The 12,159-nt window shown below is 33.4% G+C and overlaps 1 protein-coding gene across 1 annotated transcript in view; it reads right to left on the reverse strand.

Annotated features, from left to right (window-relative positions):
- Positions 1-12,159, reverse strand: part of LOC145677137 (uncharacterized) — a 41,484-nt gene that overhangs the window by 7,707 nt on the left and 21,618 nt on the right. The gene's annotated exons all lie outside the window — the stretch shown is intronic.

Consider the following 12,159-nt stretch of genomic DNA (forward strand, 5'->3'; position numbering starts at 1 on the left):
TAATAGGGCGTATTTAGAGGGTTTATCCCCTATCCATTTTTTTTTGTTAATTTTATAACTTTAGGCGAAATTTATGTATTTCATGCAGCAAGCTAGTTCTGAGTTTTTAAAAGTAGGCTCCTGCCAAATATCAGTAACTTTTGTAATAAAAAGTGTCATTTTGATAAACGTTGCTGTAATTTTCCCTTAATGCTTTTAAAGTATATCACCTATTTTTAGGTGATAGGGTAGAGTCTTTATTATTCGATTAAAAAAGTACCAATAAGGCTTTTTACTTCGTTTTCTTCAAGACTGGAGGCATTTTAGAACACGTTACATATGCTTTCACGCCTTTTTGCGTCGAGGCATAGTGCGTGATGACGTCATAAATTTAAAAATATATTTTTTGTTATGTGTATTATTATTTTCTGGCGGATTACATTTTGTAATCAGAAGACTGAAATTTTGCACACTCATTATCCCTCAATAATTTTCAGATTTTTCAGATCTCTGCGTGGAAACAGCGGGGTCCAGAGGGGCAAAAATGTTTTTTAAGAAAAGGATATTTTTTAACAAAAAATAGCTTTCTTCGTGATTTTCCCGTCTCAGATGGAGACATATGAATGGTACTGTTTGAAAGGCTGTTCTATTCTGAAGAAAATGATGTACATACTATGCTCTTAGGATAAATAGGGATGTCTCAGGAAACTGTTACTTGAGATCCTGTTTTATACGGGAATCTGGGGTATTTGGGGAATATTATTTTTCGTGGGCTTACTTTGGATCTACAAGATTGAAATTTTGCTCATTTACTCAGTGCACCACTCAGTATTTTCCAGATTTGTTTCGGATCTCTGCTTTAAAACAGGAGGAGGGGTCCACAGAGGTAAAAAAAAATTAAAAAAATATTTTTAACAGAAAATACCTTTTATTCGTGATTTACCCGCCCCAGATACATACATGGAGATATTTGAAGAGTACCGTTTAGAAATTTGTTTATTCTGAAGAGAATACTGTACAAATCATGATCCTAGGATAAATAGGGATGACCGAGGAAATTTTTATATTACAGCCGGGTCATCTGGGGCATTGTGGGGATGTTCGTAGCTCATTGTTAAATAGTTTCCTCAGCCTTACTACTCAAGACAGCAGCTTGAAATTTTGTCCACACATTTAGTAAAACCCTTTACCAGTTGATTTTGGGATATGTACGTTAACACAGAGGAATCCAGAGGGGATCAAAATTTAAAAAAAAAAGTTAAAAAAAAAAGATTATTCTCAAAATTTCTCGCTTCAGGGACATGATAGGAAAATGCGAACGTTACCGTTTCAAAAGCTGTTCTATTCTAAAGAGAGTGATGTATGTAGCATTATCCTAGGATAATTAGGGATGCTCGACTGAAAGTTTATAATTTACCTTTAAAAAGAGCCATAATTTAAAAAGGTTAAGAAACACTGTTTGGGATTGATATAGGTTAACGATTGGGGATAATTCAAAATTCAACCCCAATACTATCATTTAAATGAAATAATTAACATATAATACTAATTCCTAATGCTTTCTCTTCAGTTTGCAACTTGTATTATAGGAGGAGAAAGATTTGATTTAAATAAAAAAAATCGATTTAAATAAAAAGAATCAACAAAAATGATTTTTTAAAAAAAATTATGATTTTTTTCCACCCTGGTGTAACATAAACTGCTCGTGTTTTTGATATCCTCGGAATGTTTTCATATATTAAATTTTACTATCCTCTCAATGTTCTGATATATTAAAATTTTAATCCACATTACGTTTTTCAGGTCCTTTGAAGTAAATCTACGTGGTTAAATGTGATACATATCTAGGTGCTCTTTCGAAATAAAACCTTTTGAGAAACGCCGAGTTTTCAATCCCTTCTAAGTTTTCACTCATTTGTAAGAAATGTGATTATGATTATAAAATTCGGCGCCAGGGTAATGAGGATATGTAGTGCCCCGTTCGTCTTCTTTGTGTTATTAGTGTTACAAGCATTTCGAATTTCATACGTTCTCAAGCTGTAACGTTCTTATCTTGCACACAGAAAAACAACTGTGCTAATCTGCATTCCAGTTAGTACCTAGAATTTAAATTTGTAATATACTCATGACGACATTGGACGGAAACAAAATTCTATACTTGGTTTCAAACACTGCTATCGCAGGGTATGTCAAACATCGTCTCTCGGGTATTATTTGTATTACGAAAAACTTCAGTGTTTATTGTTTATTACTTTAAAGTTAAAAGAGCGTGTCAAGATAAATGGTCCACTGTGTATATTAAAAAATTAAAGAAACGTGTTATACATTACATTATAAAGGAAAGGCAGGTGAATTCTTTGAAATGAATTTTCTAATATCTTGGTTGTCTACCTTCACCTCGGTTTTTATCATAAGAAGAACAGAATTAGAAATGTTCGCCAAAACTTGTCATCTCACGAGTCTCTCTTCTTAGAGAGATATAACTTTAAAAAAAATGAAATGAAATCTTTGAGTTTTACGTCCCACGGTTATGCCGGTTAGGCTAAAGGAGACGGTGATGATGAGTAATGAATGAAATGGTGGAATGAAGAAAGTGGGAGGAAACGGAAGAACCCCGAGAAAACCCACGCACACGGTGTTTGTCCACCACAAAGTTCACTTGGCGGGGGCTGGGATCGAAGCCGGGACCCCTAGCACCAGAGGTGAACGCTCTTCCACTGAGCCACCGCGGCCCAAGAGAGATATAACTTAGTACACATGCTTATCATTCATAATTAACTATGCCGTGCACTAGTGTTTTGGGAAATACTGTATTCCAAAGAAAAGGAAAAAGATTTGTGTAGTACTTCTCAGTACGTAAATTTCACATCCAGCTTCTTTTATTAGCTCAGGAAACGAGAATATCGTTTGAAAGTTTTTATATTGAAGTTACAACTGTCTCCGACTGCAATCAGGATCCTATGAGTAATCGAATTTATGTAAATTGTAGGCGAAAACTAGGGTATTTGACGAGTGGATTATGCCAGAGTGGTGAAATTTGCTATATACAATCTTTACTATAAACTAGTGGACAAACGATTTACGCTTTAAGGCCTAAAAGCGGGTTATTTGTGTAGTTTTCAATTCAATTATATATCAAATTATCTTTTTGGAGTATGATATAAAGTGAATATCTTATTTACAGGTGTCTATCTCATCATCTAATACAGTTTAGTGGCCATGTAATACAGTTTTGCCAGCACTGAAGAAATCTTTAGGAAAACTTGGTTTTCAAGTGGATGTTACGTCTTAAACCTATACATCTCCGATAAGTCTACCGCAGATAGAAGAAGAGAGCAACATAGATGAATTAGCGGAGAAAATGGAAGATAAAACAAACTTTATCAACATATAAAATAATTTACGAAAAAACAGATTAAACAAATACAGAGTTAAAAAATATGAAAATAAAATGACAGAATCAAAGAAAATTAGCTGGAAAAAACACTGAAACTAATTTAAATCTAGATCCCTGAGGTGAACCCTACAATTATAAGTAATAAAGTTAAAACAACTACCACCCTCTCAACTCTAAAGAGAAGAAATTGTACATATACAAATAATGGGGAAGAAACAATAGACTATTTAATAAAATCTCTCTTATCACATGATATACGAGAAAAAGATAATGACTGACAAAGTTTCATTAGAAGAGAATAGCAATCACCATCTTTTGAAGTAATTGGAAAACAAGAAAAAATAAATCACATAAAACGAGTTAAAACAAAAAATCTCCTGGACCGGATGGAATAAAGTCGGAAAATATAAACATAATGCTGACAAATGGGCACCATATCTAGCAACACTTTTCAACTTGTGTTTGGAAACGGACGAATTTCAAAAAGGTGGAAACAAGCAAATTTAATGAAATTAAAAAATCAGATGACAAGAAAAATGACGATAAAAATCCTATTGAACTATCTGCTTATTAAATGTAATAAGTAAACTTTCCGAACGAACAATAGTGGAAAGAATAAACAAAAACAGAATTTTAAATAAAGAAAAATTGCAGAATGGTTCCAGAAGAGGAAAAAGCACCGAAACATCTGTAAGAACACTAATTGACCTCATTCAAGAAAGTAAACTGGAAAACTACCAAGTTGTTATCCATGCCGATATTAGTTGTGCTTTTCACAATCTATGGTGGCCCGCACTTCTTAAAGAATTCAAAAAACTAAAAGTTAATAAAGCTCCTTAGAAACTTATGCTGGATTACTGTACTGACAGAACGATTACAATAAAATCTTTAGAAAAAGATATAACATCAATAAGCACCAAATGATGCGCACAGGGTTCAATATGGGGACCTACAATGTGGGACATTACTTTCCAACCATGCTTAAGAAAACTAAAGAATCTAAAAGAAACATTAGGCCTAGTGGAATATGCGGACGATTTTAAAATTGTGATGACAGCCTCCTCAAGAAAACACATAAAGCAAAAAGGAAATATATTAGAAAATCTAGAAAGATGGTGTATAGAAAATAAATTAACTCAATCGGGTAATAAAACGAAATTTACAGTATTTGGACAAAGTGCACAGAAAAGCCCACAATCAAAATTAGGAACACTAAAATAGGAATCGTGAATGAATTCAAATATCTAGGTGTATGGTTAGACAAACCGCTAAACTACGAGAAACGTATAACTGAAACAACAGAGAAGATGAAAAATAGCCAACAAACTCTAAACACTCGCTATAAAAAAATTAAAATTGACAGAAAAATTTTTAAATTGTATAACAAAGCTATTCTAATGGCTATTGCACAATATTGTGCCAGAATCTGGAGTTATAGATTGTTTCTAAAGAAACACCTAACGCAAAAATTAATAAAAGTGCAGCGATTAATGCTAATTAAAACCCATCATCATAAAAACTATCACTGCAGAAACAATAGAACTTTTGGCCAATGAAGAACCCATACACCTTCATATATTATGAAGATGTACTAAGACGTGGCTAAAGAATAATGAGATAACCAAAATATTGGAAATCACGGGAGAGTTAACAGCACTGAAGACAAAATTAACTGATTAAACGGAAATGGAAAGATGAAACAAGAAGAAATTAACAAGACCCACACCCTACATTGCAAATATAATGAAATAAAGAATTAGAAGAAAATAGTACTAATCAAATCAAACAGACAAAAAAAAAAAAAAGTTCCGATGACAATTTTAGAACTTGAAACCTCACGTTCTTGCTTTGTGTTAGTGTTAGCGTATAGTGTCTTGTTTAGCGTTTTGCTATCGGTGCCAGGACTTTAAAAAATATAACAAGTGTTTTAAAAGGAGAAGAGAGAAAATAAGATTTTGCGAAGTTGATGAGAGAATTTCACAGACAGATCAAAACAATTCTGATGTTGTGTTTCAGAATTAACAACTAACGAAAAATTGGAAATCTCGAAGTCCGATTTCATTTCAAAGAATTTTCTTATTTAGTGGGAAAGACAGTTATAAACAGTCTTTATAACATCAAGTTATAAACAGTTATAAAGCAGCAGCAGCAAACATATACAGTTATAAACAGTTATAACATCAAGAAATAAATTCACACAGGGGAGATACCTATTTAAAAAAGAGACCCTGGTAATACTTGTTTTAAATTATTTTCTAATTATTTCTTTTCTCTTTTCAGCTTATACTTTTAAAGGTTATGCAAGATGTTTCCTGCTGATGTATATGTATGTAGATATGTGTGTGTGTGCGCGCTGTTGTGTATCTTTGCAATTTAAGAAAAAGAAAATAAAAACAATAGGAAAAAAGAAAGATAAAGGTAAAGAATAAGGCATGATTTAAATTTTGTTTTAGGTATCATGCATATGAAAGGCAAGCATCGTCTCACCCTAACTGAGGACAGTCACAAAAAGAGGAGAAATCATACGAAAAAATGTAGTACAGAGAGAATTACGAGTTAAGAGGCAGTAGCGTCTGCCATTTAATAAGACTATATGAAATGGCAAAGGCAGGAGGAAGTGGAGGCTAGAAAAAAAAATTTTAAACACAACGCATAATCTTGTTTAGAAATTTTAACATGTGCAACGCCTTATACTGCAGAGGTTCTTGAGGCATAAGACTTCAGAAATTTCTTCCGGCAAACAAAGTAGTTTCATAATTTTTCTTTTACACGACGCAATTTTTCAGTTCCTGATGTATCGCTTTACTTCGCGGAGTAATCTACTTTTGGAAAAAATATATCTAATAATCACTTTCTTTCGGCAAAATTCACAGTCATATTACGTATTTCATTCATGAGTTATTATACTACAATGTTCACGGGACAAGACTTTGTCAAACTTCTTCACTAAGTATAACTATGTAGTTTTAAGGGCAAGTGATTATATGACTTTTTTGAACAACTGATTGAGGCGGTAAAACATGTATGATACTATATTCCTAATTATGAGATGAATACTCAATGTTTACACACTGTTATAACAACGCAAATAGAAAAGGAATTCACATTATAATAACGTTTTAGAAAATATATTCTTTCCCCGTCTTTATCAATGCATTTTTTAAAGAAAGAATACACATTTCAATTGTATCGTCTCAGCTAGTCTCCCTTCTTTGTAAAAATGTGTCCCAAAACCGGTGAATTTTCACTCCAGAAACAAGATCGAGAGCCTGCGTAAGTCCTGAACCCGGGATAAAATTGATAGCTTACCTTGGTTGTATATTGAACAATGTGTGAAATTGAAAAGTTGAAGTAATGCTTTGCTTTTCTGGACACTCTTGTTGCTGAGGCTGCAACTTCGTGATGAGGTGTGTGTTCTGCTGGTTTCATGCAGATAAAATATTCATTGTGATTACGTTCGTGAAAGTATGAATGAGCACACAAAAGAGTTAAATATTTGCAACAGCCCTGATTTTTATTTGAATTTTTGATAGTAATTAGTAGTACACTGTGTAATTTTAGTAGCAAATGTTAAACCCAGAAGATAATAGACAATTCACCGTTAAATTTTAGTACGCATTCAGTACTATACGAAAACCATTCGCAATATTTGTATCTGAGGCGGTTAGCCAGTGGCAGCCATGTTTGTTATGTGGCGCGCGCCTATTTTCAGGATTGTAAGGGTTAACTAAAACGTTCATTACGACAAAAGTACTTGTTCGAGAAGGATAAAACCAAAAGCATTTGATTGGTAATTGGTTGAACTGAAATAAGGCCTATAGGTATATACCTATGTTTCACCTTTCTATGAGAAAATTACAAGTAAACGTAAACATCAATATCGATGTAATTTCATGTTTTGTAATGTTTATAAGTAGGAAGGAGTGATATACACAGTTTGATTTAGTTTGTACTATCAAGAGATATGTCAGTAGTTTAGGCAGAAAAAATATCCATCGTAATATACTTGCCCTTATGATTTTATGATTATTTTAAAATCACGGTTTGGTCGAAAAAAAAAACGAGTTTGGGTTAAAATAACTCTAATGGGGCTAGTGATAAAAATCTCAAGTTAGCATAGAATGTAGTGCTGTTGTGTATGTTTATCCAAATAAAAGACATTCTTGTGTATATGTTACTAAATGTTATAGCCTCTCAAAAATGAAACCTCCGTTGCAATGATACCGTTTTGGCACACTAAAAAGTGCTATGTAGAGGGTTACTTGTCTTCAGAGCAAGTTGATAGCTTTACAGTATCACAGTATAGTTGCAATAATCATAATCATAATCATAATTTATTGCATCCGTTCATCGTCATACAACGAAATTGGACATGTCATTTATATATACATATATATATAATAGACTATACGCGAACATTTTCATGGATATACAACGTTATTAAAGGCTTGGGGCAGTTATAGTCGCAAATGTTGCAGCACACGCAGTGTAGCTGTGCTATATGTGACCGGTCAGTCTGAAAGTAGTGAGTTATCTGTATACATCTATAGCAAGTGGCTCAATTTTGTGAAGGATTTATAAAAGTGTTATGTGAATTTATATTTTTGAAATCTGAATGTTTAAGTTGTAGGTATTTCGGCCATGTTAGAACAGTGTTCCATAGGAATGTACGTGAACGAAAAATGTCATAAAACAGTGTATAATACAGTGACAAAAGAATTCAGAAATATTAGTGCATTTAGTGAAGAAAATCAACAGTTTATTTTGTTGTGTGTAAGTTTAGAAGTTACAACTGTGTGCAAGTATCAAGAAAAGAATTTTTTCTTGAAATTTGGTCATCTGTACGGACAGTCCTGTTGAGAACCTTTGAGACATCACAAAACAACTGTTAAGAAAAACTAACGAGAAATAACATTAGAACAAACACGTTAAGAACATATTTCCACACAGTTACGTTTAGTTCCTGGACAGTCTCTCTGTATGCTTGAAACACATTTTTGCACAACAGAACAAAGAACTAAATAGATGTGAAGAAGATAAATAATATTGCTCCACGTGATAATATAGAACAATTAGATGCTGCTTGCAGAAGTTTGGGTGTGTCACCTCCATCATAATTAAGAAACGTAACCATAGATAAAAGACCCTCAGTAGAAAATCGAAGATAAAAACAAACCCAGAATTGTGTTCTAAATCAAAAGCTCCTAACAACGAAACTAAGCGCAATCTTCTTCACAGGAATATGACGAAGTTAAAATTATCAGTTTACTCCCTAATCTTAGTCCAGATCTAAAATAGCATCAGAATTTAATGTGGCAGAGCATTTGGTACGACTTACTAATGAATTAAATAATGAGCAAGGTATTCTACCAGAATTAGGTAAAAGACATAAGACAGGTATTGGCGGTGAGACAATTACTAAAGTAGTGGCGATTTATGAAGATAATAACAGTAGGTTGTATCCCGGTAAAAAAAGATTGTGTTACCGCGTGAGTTAATGGTATTAAACTGCAGAAGCCAAAGCGCTTTGTTGTGATGAACTTAAATGAATTGTATGCTTCCCTTTAAAAGTAAACACTCTGAAGATAGAATTGGGAGATCAAAGTTCTGCGAACTCGGTCCAAAATAGTGCATCTTGGCTGGTGCATCAGGGCTTCATACGGTTTGTGTTTGTCCCCAACACCAGAACATAAAAAAACTCACGATTGATGGTTCAAAACTTCATGAATGAAATGAATGAAATGAAATTTGGAGTTTTACGTCCCACGGTTATGCCGGTTAGGCTAAAGGAGACGGTGATAATGAGTAATGAATGAAATGGTGGAATGAAGAAAGTGGGAGGAAACGGGAGAACCCCGAGGAAACCCACGCACACGGTGTTTGTCCACCACAAAGTTCAAAACTTCATGTCGACTATAGGGACTAATTAGACACAATTGCTTGTCATAAGAACAATTACAATGGTGTGATTAATGAGTGTAGTGAATGTCCAGATAAACAGGCATTGTTGGACATGTTCAATTTTTAAAAAGAAACTGATGAGTTGCCAGATACAATAACGTACAAACAGTGGATAACAGCTGATATGGCAGAGATGAACACAGTTTTCAAGAGCAAAGAAGAGTTTTTTGAATCGTTAGCGGAGAAATTGGAAAACCTGAAACAGCAACATTTTGTGTCAAAGTCTCCAGCTCAGTTTTTCAAGAAGATAAAGCAGAACTTACTACAGAAGAATGTTTGGTGTTAGCAGATTTTACAGAACATTATTTATTTATCGTTCAGAATGAGACACAGAGTTTCCAATGGATCAATATTCAAGCCTTCAATATTCAACACTTTCGTGTTGTATTTTAAAAAGAATGATAAATTAGAACATAAAAGTGTTTGTATTTTAAGTCATCACTTAAAGTACGATACAACAACATTTTATTGCTTTCAAAAGGTTTTCACAGCGTATATTAAAAAAATACATCGGAACATAAGAAAACTTATAACGAGAAGTCGCAAAAGCAAGTTTGCAAAAGCCAATAAATAATCAAATACTCAATGTAGATGACATGTTGTCATTTTGTAATGAGAAATCACAAAACAAAATATTTTCTGGTGAAATCACATGAAATAGCTAAGATCTCAGAAACCCTATAAAAACGTTTGACCTCTGTACTAGAGTTGGTGGTATTAGAAGCTACCACAAAGATGTTCCTATCTCAGAAGGCACTTCACTTCAGAGTCAAAGGACTACGACGACTTTTCTGTGTAAGGTATTGTACCGCTTTCATCAAACCACTTTGTTAAAATCAAACATAATGAAATGGATATCTTGCTAACATGCAGCTATGTTTTGTGTTTTCACAACAACAATACATTTTTTTTTCAAAATAGTTTCTTTTTATTTTAATTTCAGTTGTGTTAAACGCTTCGGGTAAGCTACTCTCTCTCAAATCGTAGTAGGTTATTAGTATTGTTCCAATGTTGAAAAAATGCACAAGTATACACAAATCAACGTGCTCTGAAGACAAGTAACCCTCTACATAGCACTTCTTCTGTGTGCCAAAACGGTATCACTACAACAGAGCATATTTCATTTTTGAGAGGATATAACATTTGTAACAGTAAAATACACAAGATTGTATTTTATTTGTCATAAACATATACATCAGCACTACATCCTGTGCTAATTTGAAATTTTTATCACTAGCCCCATTAGAGTTATTTTAACCCAAACTTCAGGTTTTTCGACAAAACCAGGATTTTAGAACAACCATAAAAACATAAGGGTAACTATATCACGATCAATATTTTTTCTGGGTAAACTACTAACATATCTTTTGATAGTACAATCTAAATCAAACTGTATATGCTACTCCTTCCTGCTTACAAAACATTACAAAACGTGAAATTGCACCGATATTGATGTTTACGTTTACTTGTAATTTTCTCATAGAAAGGAGAAACATAGGTATAAACCTATCTTTTTCTTCAATCCATTATCAATCAAATGCTTTAGGTTTTATCCTTCTCGAACAAGTACGTTTGACATAATGAACGTTTTAGATAACCCTTACAATCGTGAAAGTAGGCGCGTGCCACAAAACAAACATGGCCTCCACTGGCAAACCGCTTCAGATAAACATATTATAAACACAGTTTTAGTCTTAAAACTGAAGCAAACAAATTCGTAGATTCATAATTTTCAGAAATTGTCGAGCAACTAATTTATTTTTTTCTAAATCACATCAGATGGACTGACCTTTGTGGGTAGTGTGATGCTTGTATTGTTGTCTAATGTCGGGAAAGATATATATATGAAAATGTGATTAAAATCAATACGGAACAAAACCAGATAGTGTGAAAGTATTAACACTGAATGAATGGACTTGTCGAAAAGATACACATAACTACGACTATAATAATGCACACAAGCACTGCTTAGCATGGACGATAACTATACCAGAAGGCTGATCGCAAAACAACGAAAGACGTAAACACAAGCCATTTGTTTCAAACCTCTAAACCAAGTAATTTTTTTATATGTTTGTTTCACATGAGGAAGAGTTATACTGAACACGTTCATTTTGCCTTAGCATACGAAGCATTGGCTTGGAGCACCCAGGTTGGATTCCCGACGGGAGGTTATGTGGTTCGGATACAAGGTTAGTCTGTAAATCAACGTCTCATATAGCCTCTGCCCACCCGGACGCTAACTCAAATCTAATCCAATCAAATCTTCGTTAGGCCCAATGAGCGTTGAAGTCATTGCGAGAGTTTTCTTTAGTTCACCATATATATATATATATATATATACCGTATATATATATATATATATATATATATATATATATATATATATATATATATATATATATATGTCGGTATATTGTTTCCTTACGGTTAGATTGACTGCAATCAAACGGAAAAGTGGTTCGCTGGATCCGAAATCATCGCATTTCTCCACATATGTATAACATAATTCAACCAGAAAGTAACAGTTCCAGAATCTGATCCATATTAAAGAAATCACTGTACTTCAGCTCTTTTATGTTCGTGTATGGTTTACATTTATAAACAGGCGCGTATACGCAAAAGATGGTTAAAGGTGTTTTGCTAAAATTATCATTTGTTTGTCCATATAATAAAGACAAATATGTGCAAAGCACTTTTGACCGACTTGAAGAATTCTTTAAGGGTGAAACTGTTTCTGAAATGATAGCGAAATTTAGTAACAGTTTAAAATTATATACTTTTCCGCTTCATGTGAAGGATGCTGCGAAGTTACTGCCAGT

Source organism: Thermobia domestica, unplaced genomic scaffold, assembly GCF_964235325.1.
Source record: "Thermobia domestica unplaced genomic scaffold, izTheDome1.hap1.1 HAP1_SCAFFOLD_649, whole genome shotgun sequence".
NCBI lineage: Eukaryota > Metazoa > Arthropoda > Insecta > Zygentoma > Lepismatidae > Thermobia > Thermobia domestica.